General features: G+C 47.5%; 1 long non-coding RNA gene across 11 annotated transcripts; it reads left to right on the plus strand.

Moving 5' to 3' along the window:
- Positions 1 to 5,926: 5,926 nt before the first annotated feature.
- LOC119276110 lies at positions 5,927 to 11,392 on the plus strand. 11 transcript variants are annotated; one of them, XR_005136353.1, is made up of 13 exons: positions 5,927 to 6,365; positions 6,482 to 7,659; positions 7,735 to 7,833; positions 7,906 to 8,033; positions 8,551 to 8,623; positions 8,714 to 8,846; positions 9,258 to 9,356; positions 9,441 to 9,514; positions 9,606 to 9,697; positions 9,784 to 9,935; positions 10,078 to 10,279; positions 10,454 to 10,539; positions 10,620 to 11,392. It is a non-coding gene; the product is annotated as an uncharacterized LOC119276110 (long non-coding RNA). The 11 variants fall into 11 exon arrangements; XR_005136352.1 differs by having other exon boundaries at positions 5,937 to 6,741; positions 7,523 to 7,659; XR_005136359.1 differs by having other exon boundaries at positions 5,938 to 7,659; positions 10,620 to 10,669; positions 10,888 to 11,392.
- The last annotated feature ends 11,990 nt before the right edge of the window (positions 11,393 to 23,382 follow it).

A 23,382-nucleotide genomic window follows, 5' to 3' on the forward strand; every position in this document is an offset into this window, starting at 1 on the left:
CACGCTCGCCCTCGGCCCCCGCGCCTCTCCCTCTCCCCTCCAGATCCATCTCCCCCTCGTTCCCCACCGCAACCGAGCGCCGCCATGGCCTCGCCGCCGTGAATCGCGCGGCCATAGTCGCCGCCTCGCCGCGCCTGCGTGTCCGTCGACGCCTCCATCGTCTTCCTCGTCCACCGGAGGCCTCAGCTGGAGCGGTGGAGCCCCGAATCACCGGATCCCCTTCGTCCACATCTCCGGCTGCCGCGTTCTTCACCAACTCCGGCGACACCCCTCTGCTGCTACTAAGCCCTAAGCCACCAAGGGCCACCGTGCGTGCCGCTAGGTGAGCTGCCTCCCCCCCCCCGCTGCCCTCTAGCTCCCCTAGCTCACGCTCTAGCTAGCTCGGTGTCGCGCCCGAGAGCTCACCGCCGCCGATCGCTTCGCCACTTTGGCCATGGCCTTTGTCGTGCTCGCCTGAGCACGGCATCGTGCTCCTGATGCTCACCAGAGCCCTACGCGCCCGCGCACTAGCCTCCCCGTGCCTCCTAACGTGATGCCCGCCGGGAACCCGACTGCGCCGCCGCCTGCGCGCGTCGCCGGCGCCCTTCCGGTGACCAAATGGCCACGGGGCCGAGCCCTTTGTGCTCAGCGCGACGCGCAGCTCCTCCCTAGCCTTCCCGTCAGCCCCGACACGCGCTGCGTCACCGTCTTCCTCTCACGCCCGAACCACCTCGCCGCCGTCGAGACTGTAGCGCTCGATTCCGGCCACCCCCGCCGACGTGCTCCCCTCCATCGGACGCGGCGCGAAGAGGCCGTTCCAGAGAGCCTGGCCGCGCTCGATTTGGTGCCCCATGGGCGAAATCCGACGCTCGCCCGAGCCGCGCCACCGCGAAAACGAACTCGTCGGCGTCTAAACGCCGGCCGGCTGACGTGGCATGCATGGGGCCCCACCCTGGGTCACTGCCAGTGGGCCTGGCGGCCCCAACTGGCCAAGTTGACCGGGTCAACTATGCTGATGTGGCAGCTAGTGCCACTAACATGCGGGCCCCATCCCATAAAACAAATAAAAACAAATAGATAAACTGCTAATTAATTAAATAAATAAATTAAAACCTAATCTCTCACTGACTACTGGGCCCTACCTGCTAATTAACCTATTTAGTTATTTTAAAAAAAACTCTGTTAGTACCCTGTCATTGACATGTGGGTCCCACTGGACCCACTCGTCTGGTTTGACTGGTCAACCGACCAGTTGACATGCTGACATCACTCTGATGTCATGCTGACGTCATCGTTTACTATTCTGGATAATGTTGGATTTAAATAATTAATTAAATTCCTAAAAATGAGTTAAATCTTTAGAAAATCATATCTTTTAATCCGTAACTCGGATGAAAATACTTTCTACATGAAAGTTGCTCGGAACGACGAGACGAACCCGGATACACAGCCCGTTCGTCCACCACACACCTCTAACATATCAAACACGCAACTTTCCCCCTCCGGTTCATCTATCCGAAAACGCGAAACACCGGGAATACTTTCCCGGATGTTTTCCCCCTTCGTCGGTATCACCTACTACCGCGATTGGGCACACCTAGCATCATTACTTGTCATGTCATGCATCGATATGCATTTGTTTGCATTGTATTCATTGTTTCTTCCCCCTCTTCTCTCCGGTAGACCACGAGACCGACGCTGCTGCTGCCCAGTTCGACTACGGAGTTGACGACCCCTCCTTCTTGCCAGAGCAACCAGGCAAGCCCCCCTTGATCACCAGATATCGCCTATTCTCCTCTATATTGCTTGCATTAGAGTAGTGTAGCATGTTACTACTTTCCGTTAATCCTATTCTGATGCATAGCCTGACATTGTTGCTACATTTGTTGATACCTTACCTGCAATCCTAAATACTTAGTATAGGATGCTAGTTTATCATCATTGGCCCTACATTCTTGTTAGTCTGCCTTGCTATACTATTGGGCCGTGATCACTCGGGAGGTGATCACGGGTATATACTATACATATATACATACTATACAGATGGTGACTAAAGACAGGTCAGCTCGATGAGTACCCGCAAGTGATTCTGATGAGGGGGCTGAAAGGACAGGTGGCTCCATCCCGGTAGTGGTGGGCCTAGGTTCCCGACGGCCCCCGACTGTTACTTTGTGGCGGAGCGACAGGGCAGGTTGAGACCACCTAGGAGAGAGGTGGGCCTGGCCCTGGTCGGCGTTCGCGGATACTTAACACGCTTAACGAGATCTTGGTATTTGATCTGAGTCTGGCCATTTGGTCTATACGCACTAACCATCTACGTGGGAGTAGTTATGGGTATCCCGACGTCGTGGTATCAGCCGAAGCACTTCAGACATCAGCAACTGAGCGGCGCGCGCCGGATTGGACTGGAACGCCTGCTAGGCTAGGTCTGCTTCCGGCTGCCCTCGCAACGTGCAGGTGTGCTATGGGCGATGGGCCCAGACCCCTGTGCGCTTAGGTTTAGACCGGCGTGTTGGCCTCTCTGTTGTGCCTAGGTGGGGCTGCGACGTGTTGATCTTCCGCGGCCGGGCATGACCCAGGAAAGTGTGTCCGGCCAAATGAGATCAAGCGTGTTGGGTTATGTGGTGCACCCCTGCAGGGAAGTTAACCTATTCGAATAGCCGTGATCTTCGGTAACAGGACGACTTGGAGTTGTACCTTGACCTTATGACAACTAGAACCGGGTACCTAATAAAACACACCCTTCCAAGTTCCACAGACATCCCGGTGATCGCTTTTCCCCAGGGCGACGAGGGGAGGATCGCCGGGTAGGATTATGCTATGCGATGCTACTGGAGATGCTACTTGGAGATGCTACTTGGAGGACTTCAATCTACTCTGTTTTACATGCTGCAAGACGGAGGCTGCCAGAAGCATAGTCTTCAATAGGAATAGCTATCCCCCTCTTATTCTGGCATTCTGCAGTTCAGTCCACTGATATGGCCTCCTTACACATGTACCCATGCATATGTAGTGTAGCTCCTTGCTTGCGAGTACTTTGGATGAGTACTCACGGTTGCTTTGCTCCCTCTTTCCCTCATTTTCCTCTTCTTCTCGGATGCTGCAACCAGACGTTGGAGCCCAGGATCCAGACGCCACCTTCGACGACGACTCCTACTACACTGGAGGTGCCTACTACTACGTGCAGCCCGCTGATGACGACCAGGAGTAGTTAGGAGGATCCCAGGCAGGAGGCCTGCGCCTCTTTCGATCTGTATCCCAGTTTGTGTTAGCCATCTATGGCTACTTGTTTGTTTATGTCTGTACTCAGATATTGTTGCTTCCGCTGACTCGTCTATGATCGAGCACTTGTATTCGAGCCCTCAAGGCCCCTGGCTTGTATTATGATGCTTGTATGACTTATTTATGTTTTAGAGTTGTGTTGTGATATCTTCCCGTGAGTCCCTGATCTTGATCGTACACATTTGCGTGCATGATTAGTGTATGATTGAATCGGGGGCGTCATAATCTTGTACTTGTTTAGGCTTTCACACTTGTTTTGTAGGCACCACGGGCCGAGTGTTATTGAACAACTTATCCCTTTGCTTCTTGGCCTCTTGTTCTGTCATCTCTTGACTCCTTAACCTTTGTAGTTTCCTCTTTTGTGTCTTTATTAGCCCTGAGGACACCACTTTGGCTGAGTGTATTTAGGATCTCTCGTCTTTACTTGGCTGGTGCTTGCTTCATGGACATTAGCCGAGTGCTTTGGCGCGATAGCAAGTATCGGCTCAATCGGATTGCTATGCATAATCGGCTGCTGTATGGTGAATGTTTCGGTGCCCAAGATGAGTGAGTCCGCATTGATTTTTCCCTTGCCGTTGCTTGACTCGACCGCTACAACACTTGGCGACTTAACACGCCATTCTTGCTTGCCGACCCTTTTTTGATTATCTTGCACTGGCCGATTGACACCATTGTTCAAACGGCCTCGTGTGGGATAAGATAGTCTCTCATGAACGGGCCTCCTTGGTTCTGCCCAACCTGGATGAAAAGCATAAGGGGCCATTGGGGGCTGCCACCATCCTCCATTGAAGTCTCCCACGTAGTATGGCACATAGGGGGGTGGCGGCATCCGTGGTCCCGGCGCCCACGACCCATATGGCCTTGCATGATGCTGAAATTCTTCCTGAGGAGGTGACCTTGAGCGCTTCAAATTTGATGACCGGTTAGAGCTAGAACCGGCTGCATGATTGGCATACTTGGACAACAGCATATCAAAAGTTGGTTTGATTTTCTTGCGCTTCACTTTAGCTTCATTCGTCTTCCACTTGTCAACTTCTGGATCCTTGGGCTTGACAAATTTAACACGATTATTTTCTTGCACTTGCGGTTGCCCCCTGAGTGTAGGATTCTTGATGGTGATTTTCATTATCTCCTTGCCACCGGGTTGCTTGTCAAGCACAACCTGTCTCCCCAAGACCTTGTCACCCTCGTTGTCTCTCCTGGGCTCACCAACAATGACACTAGCTTTATTAGCAAATTCGCCAACCTCCGGCCGAATGAGTAGTTTCTTCCCCTCCAACTCCATGGTATTCGTTGGAAAGGGTTGTTTATCAACTTGCATCTCAGAAAAGTTCAATCGTCCATCATTAATGGCCGATTGTATCTGCCGTCGAAAAACATTGCAATCATTAGTAGCATGAGAAAAAGAATTATGATACTTGCAATAAGCACGCCGTTTCAGCTCTTCAAACGGCGGTAAAGTATGAGATATTCTAATAATCTTAGCCTGCAGCAAAGCATCAAATATTCTATCACACTTAGCAATGTTAAAAGTAAACTTCATCTCTTCATCATGATTCTTATGAATCGGTTTCAGGTCATTGCAAGTAAAGGGTTTGGCCTTAGACGACCAAACAAATTCAGTAGCAAAAACATCACCCTAATCGTCCGAGTGATCAGTATCATATTCCACCATATTCATCTTTGAACGATCGGCTTTGTATCTATGCACTTCTTTGAGGTCTTTGCTTCGGCTTTCCTGAGCCAAAACCCTTTGTAATACTTGGTTGATATTCAAGAACTCATACCCTTCTATCTTTTCTCTAACTAGTAAGTATGCACGTGCAACACACGTCTCCGCAATTCAATCCATTTTTTGAATTTCACAATTATTTATTTAGTTTCCTTTTCTATTGGTTTTGTTCATCTACACCTTTCTAAATCCAAAAACTATAGAAAATTAAAAAAATTGATATGTGATATTCCCAAAAGGAAAAAAATGGAGATGTGACATACGTAATGAATGGGGGTTATCTAGGATTATAAGTACACCATTTTGTTAACTATCCCCGAGACACTAACATAATTATTTAAAGTGCATTGTTTGACCATACACAAAAGAGTGAAGAGCTTATTTGAAATATGTGCAAAAAGGGATCTTTAGATATATTGTATCAAACAAAGAGCGAGTCTGCCAAAACAAAATTCAGAAAGTAAGACTTGATAATAGCATCCATTAGCTGCCATACATATATCATCACTTCTAATAATTAACCTCCAGAAACTCTTTCCGTCGAGAGAACTATACAAAAAGACATGAAAAGGAATTGTATGTTTAGACCAAATAATTACTAATCTTGGACCATAGTTTCAGACCAAATAACCAAATAACTGACACACAGATGGTGATCAACTACAGTATTCCCAACAATGTGAACATATTTTCGATGCAAAACAACTACATACACATAATTTGGTGTCCAAGATTTGGCATTTTATCAGTTCGTCCAAGCTTTCCATGTGGCTCCGCATCTCGTTCTTATTCTCTCGTTGCAACAGCATGTTATTGCTGCAATTTTTACACTTCAAAGTACCACAAATACAACCCTTTAACGGTGGCGCAAAGGGCGCCTCCTCGCGACGTCCACGTGGGCAGAAGGGGTTGGCGAGCTTCGTCGATGAAAAAAGAAACTAAGCGAGAGGCCACTTTCCTTGTTCCTTCGTGCCCCTCGAGCCCCACGCACCTTCTCTCTCGAGCACGCAACCTCTTCTTCCCTCTCCAAAGATCTCTCTCCTTTGACTGGATCGGCTCGCTCGCTCGACCGCCGGGACCATGTCGCTGCCGACGCCGACGGCCGCCAGCGAGGACAGGTTGGATCTGGACGGCGTGCTCGTAGCGCCTCTCACCATCTGCAGAGCGGGGCGGTGGATTCATCTGCTCCCACCTCTTCGAGCACCTCATGGCCGAGACCCCGGACTCCGTCCTCGCCGTCGACATCTACTGCTACAAGATCCGCCGCCTCGTCGACCCACCCCCGCCCCACCTCGCCCGCTGCAGCAACTTCCACCTCCTCAACGTCAAGAACAACTCCGGCCTGGAGGGCCTCATCAAGATGGTCGATCTGGTGCGCCCCTCCCCACCTCCCCTCCTTCCCCGCTCGCTTTTGTCCTCTAATGGTGGATTGGTCTGCGAAAAAGGAATGCTAGGGTTGATTTTTCCGTCTTTGTTTCTGTAAAAAAGAGGAAGTGGGATCGACGCTCTTATCCTCTAATGGTGGATTGGTCTGTGAAAAAGGAATGCTAGGCCCGATTTTTCCGTCTTTTTTTCTGTAAAAGAGAGGAAGTGGGATCAACCTGCAGAGGATTTGGTCGCCGCGGCTGCGGCGGCGAGACTGCCCATCTTTCAATTCTGTGGCACTACTGCATATCCTGCCGCGGCCGCTCGTTCCACCGGTGCTTCAGAGTGCTGCTGCTGCTGCTGCAATTCAGAAACTAAGTCAGGTCTGTGCTCCATGATACAGTCCCTACCCCCCATATGAGCAAGCTAGCCTATGTATTATTGGGACTAAGTATTCATATTTACTATCTCTGTGTTGTTGCCTCAGGCAAAACTAGTGGCTGAGCTTATAGCACTAGAAATTTAAACATATAAGGCTGCTAGCCAACTTGCCTCCACGGTGCTCCCCCAATTGGGCCTTTGTTGGCCGTTGGATCTGGTCATTTAGAGCGTTTGAGCCGTTGGATGTTTACCTGCTGTCAAACCCAATTTCACCTCGTGGTCATTTTTGCCGTCCAATGACTGGTGGGCTCGCGCTATGCGTTTATTGGCTGGGTCGATCGTTCTCGCGTGGAAGAGGCTTTTGCCCAATCCCCGCGCGTGCTCCGCTTCCAATCCTCCTCGCGGGGTTGCTGCGCCAGAGCCCACACCCGCCCCAACCCTAGCCGCCACACCTCTCCTTCCTCCCTCGCTTGACACCATAGGCGTTGCACCCCCTCCCCTCCTTCCTGCTCGGGCGGATAGCCGCCGGCCGCCGCATCCCTTCTCCCCCTTCCTCCTCCTTCCTCCTTCCCGCTGCCGCCCATCGCCCTCGTCCTCGGACAAGGGGCCTTCCACAGGGATGGCCACGTCTTCAAACCAGGGGTAGAGGAGCACGGGAGGGCCAAGAAGCCGGCATTGGGGGTGGAGCAGCCAGGCCAAGGAGGACCCAGGTGGTGGACGCGTCATGGGGTTAAGGACAGGCCGATGATATGAATAAGTAGGAGGAGTGCCATGGATCTGCAGGGAAAGGAGGGCGACGCCCTCGGCGGGCGTCCGAGCAGGAAGCCGGCAGGGAGCACGTCATCGTAGGCGTCAAGGGAGCCATGGACAAGCCGCCAGGAGGAGAAAGCTCCCAGTTTGTGGAGGAGACTATGTGACAGGTGTGTTTCTTCCTGTTTTTCTAACCCCTTTTCTCATCTTTCCATGACGACCTGCAAAATTTTCAAGTTTTTCAGGTGGTGTTTTGGAATCTAGATTGATTTGGTATTGTATGTTGTGTGATGTGCCCTTGCCAAGAATATTTGATGTGTGTGATGACACGAGCAATTGTAGAGGTAAAGATTACTCTCTCTGGTTCAAAGAGCATTTAGATTTCAAAAATTGATTGCTTATATCATTGTCCAAAGGAGTGAACACCATGCTCGATTAGTGGACTGCCGCTTGAGAAGAAGCTTGTCATTTGTCTCTTCGAGCCGCGGCGGATAGGGGCCTTCGAAGAACTTGGGGTTTGACATAGCCATCGAGGAAGTGCAGGGTAATACTCTTATATGAAGCATGATAATTCCACATGTGGTGATGTTGGCATATGTTTTGGTATGATAAACTTCAAAAAAATACTGAAACGTGGAGCTACAACCTGTGGATAATCTATAAGCCAACCAAGGTGGCACTGTTTCAGTTGATGTGATGATAAATCCATTTTAAGTGCAGCTCACTAGAAAGTGATTGATCTTACATGTATTTTTTCCTCTTACTGGACGCAAGAAGCAGCAGTGTTAGTAGAGAAGAGGTGGTGTTAGTCGGGATATTTGTGAGCTATGAGAAGCCTCTCTTATACTACTAAGTTTTTTAACTCCAAGCAACCAAATGTTCAAAGTATGTTTCCTTTTTATTTGAAAACTACTTATTAGATTGGGATCTGGGAGACGATCATGTTAAAGATCATCTCAATTCTCCATAGTTAGAAATCAATATTTAAGAACATGCATGCAGTATTTTTTTCGAAGCATTATATTGTAAATCTTCACCAAGCTGCCATTTGTTTTTTGCAGATACAAACCAAGTGTAATCAAAGAGGATATGGATTCAGTACGGACATGAGTGAAGGAATGTTACTCCAATTTGGTACTTTATTTTATTGTTTTCATTTAGTCTGCATTAGCTTAACAAATAATATTTGTGGGACAACTAATATTTGAACATGGATTTTTTCAGGATCTTGGAGAATGTTTTCTCAGTGTGGTTCAGGTTAAATTGTTGTCCTACTGTTCCTGCTCAACCTCCTAATGTTCTATGTCTTCGCCGTGCCTTCTTCCAGCTTCTCTATTGGTTTTCTCTTCACACCGATGTAAGTGCATGACCTTTTCACACCGATGTAAGTGCATGTTTCATGCGTATAACTAGAGCCATATTAAAAATGCAAGTGGTGCGAAAAGGTCACATCCATGTATAAATTAATAGCTAGGTTGTGTTTAAGAATACAACGTCTTATCAGCATATAGAAAAGATATAGCAATGTTATATTAAGTTATATTGCATTTGTGTTATCTCCTTCCAATAATGAGATGGTGTAGGTGTCATTTCTTTATATTTTAATTAAATAGTGTTATCGATGACATGTAGTATTTGAAGTTCAAACAGACATATGTGTTATATTTATTTATTACATGTTTCGTTAAATTTGTCGCCATATGTGCTTGCCCGAAACTAAATCAACTAAACCATGGATTTCCTTTCATCGCTAACATGAAATCAGCAGGTCTCTGCGCCATTTGGCGCAACGGGTCCACTAGTTGTTATAAATGATGCTGATCAATCTGTACGGCATAAGCTCACAAAACGGCAAACACAAAACGAGGTAAATCAGTTGCAACCAAATAATCGTGATGTACTTGTTCTGTTGAAAGTCTGCTGGTACATTGGTTATATTCGCTTTCTGTAGCCAGCATATGAAAAAATGTACTAAAAACATTTGAGGCGGTCGATCCCAACAGCGGAAGAGCAACTATGCTCGAGGTAATCAACCTTACCAAATACTAAGCTGTTCTGAATGCAAGGCATCTTTGATAAATTGAGGATAATGCCAATACCCTATCTTTGTTTGTAGATAGCAGGGAGGCTGTCCAAGCTAGAAAATAAAGGATGGAGGCCAAGGCGAACAATCATCTCTGCAGTTGGGATGCAGAAGAGTTTGCGCTGGTATGTTCTTGCTCGCATGCTCTCAGATGCTTTCTCATCCGCAAGTGTAAGCTCTAAAGCGTTGAAAAATCCAATGCCTCGGATAGGGTCTACGGAATGGACCGAGGAGGACATGGATATGCTTGCTTCAAGAGGTGTTGCTTATCTGAATGTAGACATGTCAATGTTTGGGCCTGGAAGTCTTATGCCCCCTGCAACACCACAACTCGATGAATTAATCAATGAAGCAAGCAGAATGGTATTTTAGTTCTGCACCTAAAGCCTTTATAAGCATAGAATTTAAACTTCATGAGCAGCATTGAGTACATATTAGAGACTTGTCTACATAGATTCCAAATTTATTTAATTATTTGATCCTTTCTTTTTTTCCTTCATTGAAGGTAGCCGATCCTGATGATCCGTATCATACCTTGTATGACTACATGGCACAAATGAGCGATCATGAGAGCTTCATTTGATTGAAACATACTGAAGTATTAAGCTCCTATTTTCATACTGCAAGAGTGGCCGGTGCAGGAACAGATTTTGCAGCTTTTGTCGAGCACATTGGAGTCCCTTCACTTGACATCTCTTATGGATTATGTAAGTGAAAACGCTGTTGGTGGTGTATAAGCCTGAAAATCTGTGCTCCCTTTCTATAGCATTGTTCTGATTCATTTAAAAAAAAACAGAACAGTAGACTAGCAAACCATATATTTACAGGTCGTTTTATTATTATTCCTCTAGCATCTGCCGTAAATATTGTTGCTCTTGCAGTTTCAGAATACCCTGTCTACCACTCACTGTACGATGATTTTGATTGGATGGAGCAGTTTGGAGACCCTTTGTTCCACAGACATGTAGTATGTACTGAGCGAGCTATCTTTTCAAATTCAGAAAGTTCACTATAGCGCTGACTAACCCATTTTACTGAGACTTGCAGATGATGAGAACATTCCCTTCAATTATGTCCTCTACGTGTCTGAACTGGAGGTATTTTCTCTTCTGGCAACTGAGATAGACACACAGGGTAATCCCCTAATTCAGTTTCATCAAGGAAACTGAAACAGAATCATGAATTCATGATAGACTCGCTTCTTATTGATCGGTACACACAATTTTTTTCATGAAATTATCATTAAGTGTGGCATGTAGAAGTAGCTCCAACAATTACTTGAAACATGGACTATCTGCTGTCCTCATGACAACAGATGTTGCAAGCACAAAAGAAGGGCCATAACACGAGGGTAAGCATGCTGAAAGTCAAAGAGATCAATGACCGATGGACGATGGCGGAGCGAGCCTTCACCAACCAAGAGTGGCTCGGAGGGAGACCGTGGTCCAAACATATGATGAGCATCAAAGCTGCAGGCTTGTTACATAGTACTGTAGTTGTCTGAACTCCGAAGTTATTCTGAAACTAACCACAGTAATGGTTTTTCTCCTTCGGCAGATTTATGCCTCGTCGGACCAGGACGACTGGTGGGTACCAAAGCCTTCCCCGGCATCGTCTCGGCCATCGTGAACGCGCAGGAGCTCAACACGTTGGAATCTTGGCGGCTGTTGCGGCATGAGATTTACATGGGTGCAAGGACCTTATCTGTTATGAAATGGCATATTGTTATTCGTATGTGTATTATTGACTTGCCAAATTCTTGACCGCCTATGGTATGATCAGATCAATATAAAGAGTGTGGCTTCTATTCTTTTAACATACTCACATGAAACTATTGTCCAGTGTTTATTTTGGTTAGTATCTACCTGATGGTTAGATGTCAATTTGATTAAAGCAGGGACAATAAAGTCAGTAGACAGCCTATAAGCGCAGAGGAGCATCTCAAGAGGCGCGCCACGGGCGCACCCCTGCCCCTAGTACACATCATACTCGGATTTGTACAACAATAGGATGAAACTATTCCTATGTAATATATATTTTTGTCAAGAGACTTGAAATGTCGTAGATTTAATGCTTGTACAAGTCAGTTAAAAATGGTTTAACAAGTGTACAGACTACAGACTGAACTTATTTTGACTGCCTAGATTAACCAGAAATTGGGGGATTTTACACCAACTGACCGTAGTATCAAATACTACATACCAACTCATGTAGTAATATACAACAAAAATAGTAGAAGAAAACAATACAATGACAGAATGACTGTAGGTAGCAGACGTACATAGAAAGGCATGGCCAAAAAAATCGATTATTTTCATCACATAGTAATCATGCACGTGCAACACATGTGTAACCATAGAAAGAAATATACTAATTCAATCCTTTAGTAGGTAATTATTAAATAAAATCAACGAAATAATATATAGCAGAATCCACGTCAAGTGGAATATTAACAACAAGTCATATTGTCTTAAAAAACATGATGTGAAAACGCACATAAGCAAAAATCATGTACGCTGTTAAAACCGGTAACCTATCTAATGATGGCGTCCTAGCCGGTCTCTCTCTATATATATATCTCTCTCCCTCCCTCTCTACCTCCCTCCCAAAAAAGTTGTGGCCGGGGAATAAGAAAGTAGAGATAGAGGACAAGTAAATTCAAAAAATTCTTGGATGTGCAGGTCTGCCCAAAAATGACACCTATCCGCGTGGAGATTTCAGTATGAATCACGATCCTGAATCGAACGGAAAGATTATTATGGTAAGACAAATACACCCTTTTTAACAATAATAGAAATACACCAATGTAAGCTACACACTTTTCGAAATAGAAGAAGTTCTCTGATCCGGTCCAAGCCTGATCCTACAGCGCCCTGCAAAATGTCTAGTGGTGGTTGAGAACGTCCTGAACAGACGCAACATGCCGACAGAACGACACTTGCCTTATCTTGAACAGCATCAGCCGATGCAAATGGATCGACCTAAGCATCTCATTGCTGAGAGATGATGTGCAAAGTACTCCCTCCGTAAACTAATATATGAGCATTTAGAATACTAAAATAGTGATCTAAACGCTCTTATATTAGTTTACAGAGGGAGTATACTGGAAGACCAGATTTTTCTTCGGACAGGGACAGGAACACATGCCTTTTCCAAACAGGAAAGTTGTGCACTGAATCACATTCATGCTTCTGAAAATTCAGCGACAAGTTGGTAGGGATTATCAGAAGCAAGGTATGAAGCATGGGAGCATGAAAACAAAAACACAGAGCGCCAGAGATAGAGAGGTCAATCAGAGGAACTCGTCCAACATGTGATGTGCATCCACGCACCACCCTTCCCTAGGGCATTCACTCACCGCGCTACAACGGTTGTGGAAGGCAGAGCAGAGCCATGTGCGTCACTATTGCATAGAGGAGCAGCGGGAGTCGCTTCCGTCCTTGGCTGTGCGGAAGAACACCGCCGGCTGTGCATAGGAACAGCAACAGCAGCTTCCACGACGTCGGTTGTGCGGAAGAATGGCGACGACATCATCTTGTGCCGATTCCTGCGCCCCCGATGTGTGGTAGCTGAAGATTGTACTGACTATCCTCGCATGCGGAGTAACAGCGGCAGCGATTCACCGATTTATAAAGTGGCGGCGGGGGCGTCCAATCTCCTTGTCAGATGAGGCGGCTCCTGCGGCGGAAACATGGCACGCCGGCGGTGGGGGCGTCCAATCTTCTTGTCAGATGAGGCGGCTCCTGCGGCGGAGACATGGAGCGCCGGCGGCGCCGTGCGTGGGGAGGCGTGGGCGGAGGTCAGAAGAGGAGGGCTGGCAAGGGGGCGGCCGGGAGGAGGAAGGATGGTGGGGAGGGATACCAGGGACCCATCGCGCTTCGATTGGCAGACCGTGGCAGAACATTTACCCTGAGCCGTTCGATGGGAGAGGCAGACCACAAAGTAATATTGACTCTCAGATTTTGTTACTTGGATCAGATCGAAGGATCCTGGTTAACCTGTGTACACTTTGTGGGGTGGTTTTAGGGGAACTTAAGTTTGCTCTTTTAATAGTAGTAGAGATAGAGAAGAGATAGGAGTCCTCAAACCACTCAGCACTAGGTCTGCTAAGTCTCTCACGGTTATCACCAAACTAAAACACCGGTTTTTTGTTTCTCTGAATCTCTTAACGTAATCGGAGACCAATTCATCATGCTTCTGTTTAACCGATGTTAGATGTGACAACTTGAGTTCATTGTCGCCGCTATAAAAGTGATCATGAAATTTCTGTTCTAGCTGCGACCAAACTCGAATGAACCCATGTGGTAAAGAAGAAAACCATGAAAATGCAGTACCAGTTAACGATAAAGGAAATAAATGCACTTTCAGTTCATTCAATGAGCCTTCCTCACCCAATTGTGCTAAATATTGACTAACATGTTCCCATGTGGTTTTTGTGCCTTCTCCATTAAACTTAACAAAATCTGGGATTTTATATCCCGGAGGGCATTGGATGGCATCAAAGTATTCGGGGTACGGCTTTTGGTAAATTCGATTCCGAAGTAACTCAACTCCAAAATTCTCGCGGAGCATCTTAGCCATCTTCTCTCTAAGATTAGCTAGACCGTCATCCACAGTGGACGATGAAACTTGTGGCAGCGGCATAGGAGGAGTAGGACTACTAGCTGTAGGTAGGAACTGTGGCATGTATGCCGAACTATAGTTCGGTAATGGCCGAGTGGTTGCAGCTGTAGGTAGGGTTTGGTTCAGCGTTGCCACCGAACCTGGCATACTCATAATAGGATTAATAGGTGCAGTCACAATCTGATTTGTTTGAGTAGGATAATAAGTCATCGGCATGGGAGGCGCCGATGAGATAGGTAAAGCCAGATTAGGGTTTTGCACACTAGCAGCTACACCATCATTACCACTAGATGATTAAGATATATTTTTCTGAGCATTAGTATTTTCTATGAAAGTTTGATAGACCAGATTGTTACCATCAGCAATATGACTCTCAATCTCAACCCACTGCTCAGGAGAAAAGGTAGTACTCACAGCGGGTTTAACCTGCTCGGCTTGAAGAGGAGGGAACTTGATTTCTTTAATCGGAGTGATGTTGCCTTGGCGATCCTTCTTGATTTTGCAAGGAACTCCTGCAAATCCTTCTCTTCACGTGCCTTCTTGTACTCCTCATAGAATTGGCGATGATCGGCCGATATCTCATCAAGACTGGGCTTAATGATGTTATCGGCGTCTACCTCAGATGGCTTGGGAAGATCGGACATGGTGGATGATGATGATTGATCTTCATCCCCAGCGAAGTTGCCAAAAAGTGTGTTGACACACGAACACGTCACGTGTACCCTCGACGCCGGGGGTGATGCACCGCAGCTCACGTCGAAGGAGACCCGACCGACAGCGCGATACGCAAGACAGTCGACGGGCGCTTTTGCAGACCCGAAAACCCCACACCCACAGGAGAGACTGTGTCAGGGAGTGCGGCGGCTATGAGCTGCCCTAGGTCGATTCGCTCGCCCCTAGAGCCTCGGGATTCGCAGCTCTCAAACACGAAGAACAGCGAAGAACGAGAGAGAAAAACGGTGGAGAGATAAAACGTAGATGAAAAAGTAGTATATTGATTTGTTCGATTGTGTGTTGTTCAATCGGCCGTCACCCCCAACATATATAAGAGGCGGCTGGACTTCCCGTACAAGAAAAGGATTCATCTAGGCTTTCCTTACAAGAAAATTGCATCAATTCACGTCCAAAACCCTAGTCAAATTCGGACTGGTTTTATCCGAACTTTCCAAAACTGTTCGGTTTAAATTGACTGTACCTTGCTGGTACTTTTTCTGATGGCAAACAACCTCGGATGGAAATGAGTCCAAAAGCAATCTTGACCATTTTGACGAGACGAACATCTTTCATGTTGAACGTTTTTTCATGAGAGGTCATCCTGAGGGTCAAATCGCTCGTGCAAAACAGCACATTATTCACGCATCTCATCAGACACACCCACATATGTGTCTGGTTCCGGGCGTCATATTTTGCTCGCTGGAGGGTCTCGTTGTGCAGGCTCTAACTTTTGTATACGACCTCGGATTGCGATGATCTTTATATAAAAATCGATCGTTTCGACGAGACGAAAACAATTTGTGTAGATAGTTCTTCCATATGAGGCCGTCTTGGGGGCTTAATCAGCCGAACAGTGTTCTGAATACAAAATCCAGTACTTTGAGCACAACTTCGGCCTTAGAGATGAGGTCGGATGGCTATGACTTAAACATCAAAGTTGTTCCTCTCGGCGATGTGAAACTTTCCATGCTGAAAACCCTCTCACTCGAAGCCATCTCATTTTCTTTTTATGTCATGCCAAAATCTGGTGTCAACACTTGTCCTTCTTATTGCAAGCGCTTGCGACCCTCAACTTATCTCTCTCTATGGCCTTCAAAGCAGCCAAGCGTTTATCGACGACTTCATCAATATTGTCCATCATTAAGTTATAAAATTCCACCACCGATAAATCATTTTGTTTGGCTATTCTCAAACCATTCAAATTCACCTCCACTGGTAAAATGGCCTCTTGACCATATACGAGCTCATATGGAGTTACCTTCTAGCACCATACCGTGAGATTTTGTGTGCCCACAAAGCTTCGGACAATAACTCATGCCATATCCTTGGATTATCCTCAATCTTATTCTTGATGTGATTAATACTTTATTGCTAGACTCAGCTTGTCCATTGGCTTGGGCATAATATGGAGAGGAATTCAGCAACTTTATCTTATATGATTCGACAAATTCTCTAACTTGACATGACATAAAGGATGAACCTTGGTCCATAGTTAATGTTTGAGAAATGTCGAATCTATGAATAATGCACTCAATTATGAATTGAATTACCTCTGTATGCATCATATTTTTGAGTGGTATTGCTTCGGACCATTTAGTGAAATAATCAGTTACCACCAACACGAACCGATGCCCCTTTGAAGAAGAAGGATGAATCTCTCCAATAAAGTCTAACACCAACCTCTAAAAGGCCACGACTTAATAAAAGGCCACAACATAGCAGCGAGAGCCAACTGAATATCACCAAGCTTTTGACAAGCTTCACATCCTTTATAATACTGGAAGTAATCATTAATCATCGTCAGCCAATAAAACACAGTCCACTACAATAACCATTTCATCTTGGGAGCCGACTGATGAGTGCCACAAATTCCTTCATGAACCTCTCCCATAGCAACTCTTGCTTGGTCCTCGTCCAAGCACTTTAAAAGAACATCATCAACCGTTCGGTGATAGAGATCATCATCCCTCATTGTGTATTTGAAATCCAAACGCCGAATAGTCCTGTCCACCCTTTTACTAGGATCACACAAATAATCAATAATGGGTTTCCTCCGTTCTTGATTTCCCCCTGCATTAAGTATTTCATTAGTGGTCGAAACGGCGGGCTCTGGTTCGGCCCCTCCTATGTTGGCAAGACTAGACATCGGCCTTTGAGAAATATGAAGCATGCCATGATCAACATGATAGTTAGATGTTTGTTGTGCCAACTCATTTGCTGTCCAATTGTCATGTCTAGATATATGAGCACTGCTAAAATAATCCAAAGTAGAAATTATGTCTAAACATTTATCAAGATAAACATTAAGTGATTCGTCAAAACATTGAAAGACTTTGGATACTTGTTGCACTACTAATAATGAATCACCAAAAGGCTCAATATGTGTAGCACCTATGGAAAGCAACATCTCTAAGCCGAATAACAATGCTTCATATTCGGCTTGATAATTTGTGCAAAAATATTCTAAGTGGAATTAGGCTTCAAAAACAGCACCATGAGGAGACATATAAATAGTACCAACACCTTTGCTATTGCTGCAAACTGAACCATAAAAATATAATCTCCATGGTACTAACGAGACAAGGTTATATCAATATCATGCTTGTCATCAATTCGATGCTCAACAATAAAATTAGCAACAATTTGGCCTTTCATGGATTCCAGAGATTGATAAGCCAAATCTATTCAATTAAAGCATAAGCCCACTTGCCAATTCTACCACTAAGAATTGGCCTATGCAACATGTACTTAATGATATTAGTTTGACAAGCTACTATGCAAGCACACGGCACTAGATAATGTCTCAATTTTCTGCAAGCATAATATAAACAAAGCAATATATTTTTCAATAAATGTGTACCTTGTCTCAGCGTCCAATAAACCTCGGCTCAAATAAGTAATAGCATGTTCCTTTCCTTCTGTCTCTGGAGTCAAAACAACACCAATAACACCTTCTTCCGCTGCAATATAAATCCTAAAGGGCTCCTTATGTTTGGGAGCTTTCAACACCAGAGGAGTGCACAAATAATTTTTGATCATATCAAATGCTTCTTGTTGTTTTGCCCCCCAAGTAAAATTAGTTTCATTCTTCAGCAATAGGAGGAGGACCTGAAGGCCCGCGAGGCGAGGCTCGCTGATCACAACGCCGAGCTGGCCTAGGTGGCCACCGACCAGGCCGTGGAGCGCGACCTCCTGGACGCGCTGAAGAAAGAGGTGGCTGACACCCAGGCAACCCATGCTCGGTACATCTCCGAGACGGTAACCTAGCTAGAGGCCCGGGAGAAGGCGTTCGCCACCGCCAAGAAGGAGGCTGCCATGGGACGCAAGGCCTTCCTTTCCCTCGAGCTCGAATTTCGCGAGGCACTGTGCTCCATCCACGAGGAAGGGTACGCAGAGCCACTGGCGACTCCTGAAGATGGCCTCGCAGGGCTCATCCCTAAGCTGGCCAAGGCACTCAACGGTGTCGTTGCTGAGGTGGACTCCTTCTTGGAGGCGGAGTGTTCGCTCGCTCTTCACCACGGCCGCGAGGCGCGTCTTCAACCATCTCTACCTCCAGGACCCAAGCTTTGATCTTGACGTGGTGAGCCACTCGGTGCCTCTTGAGTCCCGTGCCGCCACTGCGGAAGCCGTGAACGATCATGTGGACGCCTTGCTGAATAAGTTCCTTTGCGTCCCCGACCCTGATGCTCACACAATGAAGGTTGGGGGGGGGGCGGTGATGACGGCAGCAGCGACGTCGACGACGGGCTTCCGGCGGAAAGGGCGAGCGGTGGTGATGGCCAAGGCAGCGGTGGCGCTCCTTCCTGATTTAATTCCCGCAATAATTTACCATGCCTCGTGGAGGCATAAAACCTTTTGTTAGAACTTGGGGAATAGTTGTCCTTGTAATAGCCGTTAGGGCTCTACGATTTCCTTTTCATGCTCAGTTTCCTTCTTGTTTGCTTTCGTGCTCTGCATCGGCAGGGCCCAACCCCGCACATACATCAACCACTGTTAGGACATCCAGATCGCCAGGACGACACCAAGGGGTGAGGGGCTATATGACTAGTGAGGCCCCTGAATCGCGATGCTCAGGAGGTCATCCTTGGCGTGCGAGCAGCCCTCATGAAGTCGCGATGCTCAGGATTTCCTTTTCACGAATCTCGCACCCTAGGAGAAGACCAGGTACTCGAACATGGTAGGGTGGCCGCATCTTGGAGGGTTGTGGGCCAATAGAATCCTTGCCGGAATGCTTTCCCAACCAAAGCCCTTGATCCAATGTGGGAGCCGCACATGCCTTTGTGTATTTCCGCCAACAGTTCCTTTCCTTCTTCCCGGCAAATGCACTTCGAATTCACACCAGTTGGCCTTCTTCTGTATAGTGTGTCATCGACAAACTGATACATACTGGCCCTCCGGGATACTCTTTTAGCCTCTTCTTGCTCTTCGAGAAGTTCTCTAGTTTGGAGGAAATGAACAATGTGTCGTGCCCAAGTTGGAGCCTGGGGCTCAGCAACGAGGACCAGAGGCACCTCCTCCTTCGTGGGAGCGCACCCCTCGACCACGAGGACCGGTGGTCTGGAGGGAAGGGGTAGCTCAGCAGCTGAAGGGGAGTTGTTCCCATCAAGCTCTTTGCCGGGAGCCCCGGGAGGCTCTACCGGGAGAGGCTTGCCAGAGTACAGGTTCCTCCTCATGGGCCATTGTTGCCGGGGATACGGAGGGCTGAGTAAGATGGAGAACAAAAGTTCCTGGTTTCACAGGAAGCTTCTGCGCAACGCACTTCGACAGATGATCAGCAATGTTGTTTTCCGCACGGAGTACGTGCTCTATTTGCAATCCGTCAAAGCACTCCTCCACCTTCTCACTTCCTTGATGTACGCCTCCATTAACGGGCTTTGGTAATCCTTGTGACTTGTCTCACCACAAGTTGGGAATCTCCTCGAATGATCAGCTTCTTGATCACCAATTCTGTGGAAATCCTGAGCCCAGCAAGGAGCCCTTCATACTCTGCAGTATTTTTGGTCGCCTCCTCCCGGGGAAAATGCATCTGGATGATGTACTTCAGGTGGTCTCCAGTGGGAGCAACGAGAAGCACGCCAGCCCCCGCACCTTGTAGGGAGAAGGCACCATCGAACATGATCCATTCTTGGGGTGGTTCCTTACCGGGAATAACTGTCTCTAGTACCTCTTCATCAGGGGTTGGCCTCCATTCTGTAATAAACTCTGCAAGTGCTCTGCTCTGAATTGTCGATGTGCTTTTAAACTTTAAGCCAAAGCTGGATAACTCCAATACCCAGTCCACTATTCTGCTGGTAGGCTCAGGGTTTCGGAGTGTCCTTTGCAAAGGGAAGCGGGTGACAACCGTGATCTCGTGGGCTTGGAAGTAGTGGCGCAATTTCCTTGAGGTCATGACTTGGCAAAAAAATCAATTTTTGCACGCCAGACTACCTGGATCTAGCCCCCTGCAATAGGGAGCTGATGAAGTATACTGGGCGCTACACCACTTTCTTCCTTGCCGCGTCCTTGGGGTTGCCTCCGCTGCCGTGCTCTTCTCTATCTTGATCCTTATCTGGCCTTGCCGGGCTGTGCACATTCTCTCCCCCTAAAGGGACATTTACTAAGGTTACTACTTCCTCCACATCCCGCTGCGCCACTAGTGCTGCACTAACCACTTGATTAGTTGCCGCCAGGTATAGCAGCAACAGCTCTTGTGGCTTGGGAGCAACCAAAGTGGATATAGAAGACAAGTAGGTTGCGTCTGCTTCCAGAGTCCACTTCAAGGGTCATGCCTTCTTCAAAATTTTGAAGAACAACAAGGCACGCTCGGCAGACTTGGAGATGAACCTGCTAAGCGCGGCAACACGCCCTGTCAAACGCCTCACATCCTTAACTATCTTAGGTGCCCGAATCTGCTCGATAGCCTTGATCTTATCGGGGTTGGCCTCTATCCTGCGATGGGACCCAAAGAAACCAAGTAGCTTGTCGGAGGGAACACCAAACACACACTTCTCCGGGTTCACCTTCAAGTTGATCTTGCACAGATTAGAAAACGTCTCTTCTAAGTTCTGGATGAGGGTCGATCTGTCCTTGGTCTTGACCACAATATCATCCATATAAGCTTCAATGTTCCTGTGGAACTGTGATTCAAAACCAATCTGGACTGCCCTTGCAAAAGTGGATCCGACACTCTTTAACCCGAAAGGCATTCACATGAAGCAGTATGTGCCACATGGGGTGATGAATAAGGTCTTCTCTTCATCTTCCTCGGACATAAAGGTTTGATGGTATCCAGAGTATGCATCCAAAAAGGAGAGCAAATCACACCCGGAAGTGGAATCCACAATCTGGTCGATGCGTGGTGTCGGTGGAAACGACACCTATGGGATCACAAGAATCCCTACTACGGTTGCGGGGCGCGGGGTCGTGAGAAGAGCGGGATCAGTAGTCGGCACAAGCACATGAGTCGTTTACCCAAGTTCAGGCCGCAAGGATGCGTAATACCCTAGTCCTGCTTTGGTGTGTATATCTGTGTTCTTGGAGTTCTCGAGCTAGCTACAATGAGCGTAACTTGTCCAAGGGTCCGAATCCTTCTCCTGGATGCCTCGGGCCTCCTTTTATAGTCAAGGGGATCGCCACAGTGGCAAACAGGAGGTGGCATCGGTGTACAATGGCCAAGCTTATCGCTTGCCATTACGGGACAAGACGCATTTAATGCGCCCCTTAGGTGACCCCTGTCGTGGTTCTAAGTCTGACAGTAGTGTAGGGGGGGTAGGAATGGAGAGGCAAGATCCTAGCTATGGAGTAGTTGTATACGCAAGAGGTTTACAAGTTCAGGCCCTTCTCGGAGGAAGTAACAGCCCTACGTCTCGGAGCCCGGAGGCGGTCGACTGTATTATGTGTGTATGAGTTACAGGGGTGCGAACCCTTTACACTGAGGAGGGGGTGGCTTAGATAGAGTTCGCCAGACCCCTCCGGCCCTCAGTTATGTAGGGTTTAAGGTACATTAAAAACGGGCGTTACTGATAACGCCACAAATAAAGTGCTATGATGACCATAAAAGCTACTTAATGACCGACCGTTTGTGTGCAGAGTGACTTTAGATCTCCTGGCTGTCGAGTGATTGGCTTCATGGTCGAGTGTCTTCAAGTCCTTCGAGTGGAACACTTCTGAGTCGATTGAAAGGTGGTTTCTTCTAGAGATGTCCTTCGGGAGGGTAGTTTGGACAGGTCCATGACCCTACCCTAGGTACATAGCTTCATCATTAACCCTCGAATGGATCAAGGTTTGAGTGGGGAAGGAGTTGAGAACTCTTCCGACCCATTTTTCGTGCTATGAGTATATCTTGTTCTGGATCCACGAACCTAATTAACGACACCAACTTCTTTTTCAGTCGCCTTGATCCATTCTTGATTTCAGTTGAGTGTGTTTCTTTACTGGAAAAGCTCCGAGTGACGGTGTGGAGGGGATCCTCCGTCTGACAAGTTGTTCTGCTGCTCGCGGATTTCACGGGATTCGAATTTTGGGAAGCGCGCGGGGTGGAGGAAGCCGCAGTAATCGGATGGGATAGGGCGGAGACGCCTTGATCTCTGCGCCACCTTTTTCGCCACGTATCGCGCGCGCGACTGTTGCGGGATTTGACAGGATCGTATGGGCCTACAGGTCAGTCACTCGGAAGCAACTCCATATAAGCCGCTGGCCCAGGGCTTTTGAACAGTGCGCCTTCATTTTCCCCTTTCTTCTCGAATTCCTCCGCCACCTCTGCTCTCGTCCCGGTGCCGTCGGTCTGTTCGAGCTTCATCTGCGGCGATGGTGAGGGAGAGTACGGTGGCCCTGGAGCACGCGAAGAAGGAGACGACACAGGCGAAGGCAAGGAAGTCCGGTCGGGGCGGATCTTCCTCGAGGTCTGCCTTGCCACCGGGCTAGATCCAGGGCAACTGGATGCCTTTGGCGATTCGTCAGGAAGACATTGATGACCTGGCCGAGGGGGGGTTCATTCCTCACGAATCTGCGCACCTTCCGGGGAACGAGATCGATCCGTAGCCTCTCGAGGGTGAGTGTGTCCTTATCGCCACTCACGTCGACCGCGGATTCTCCCTGCCCCCTCATCCTTTTTTTCGGAGTTTCTTGAACTTTTTCGAAGCGCAACTCCATCACTTTACTCCAAATTCCACCGTGTATCTTGCTGCCTTCGTGTCTTTGTGCGAGAATTTCTTGGGTTGCCGTCCTCATTGGGGCCTCTTCAAGCACATTTTCACTTGTCGTTCTCAGTCGGTTAAGAAAGCCAAGTCGAGTGATGATAGGACGCAAGTGATTCAGATGTGCGGGGGTCTTGGGATCCAGATGAGAAGCAAAAGTTCTTTTCCAGCTATGGTTCTTCCTGATTCAGTCTGCGGGTGGCAGTCGACCTGGTTCTACTGCAGAGACCAGCCGACTCCAGGACAAGCGACGGGTCTTCCCCTTTTCTCCCTGAACCGAGCAGAAAAACCTTCTTCTC

The sequence above is a fragment of the Triticum dicoccoides genome, chromosome 3B, assembly GCF_002162155.2.
Source record: "Triticum dicoccoides isolate Atlit2015 ecotype Zavitan chromosome 3B, WEW_v2.0, whole genome shotgun sequence".
In the NCBI taxonomy this organism is placed as follows: domain Eukaryota; kingdom Viridiplantae; phylum Streptophyta; class Magnoliopsida; order Poales; family Poaceae; genus Triticum; species Triticum dicoccoides.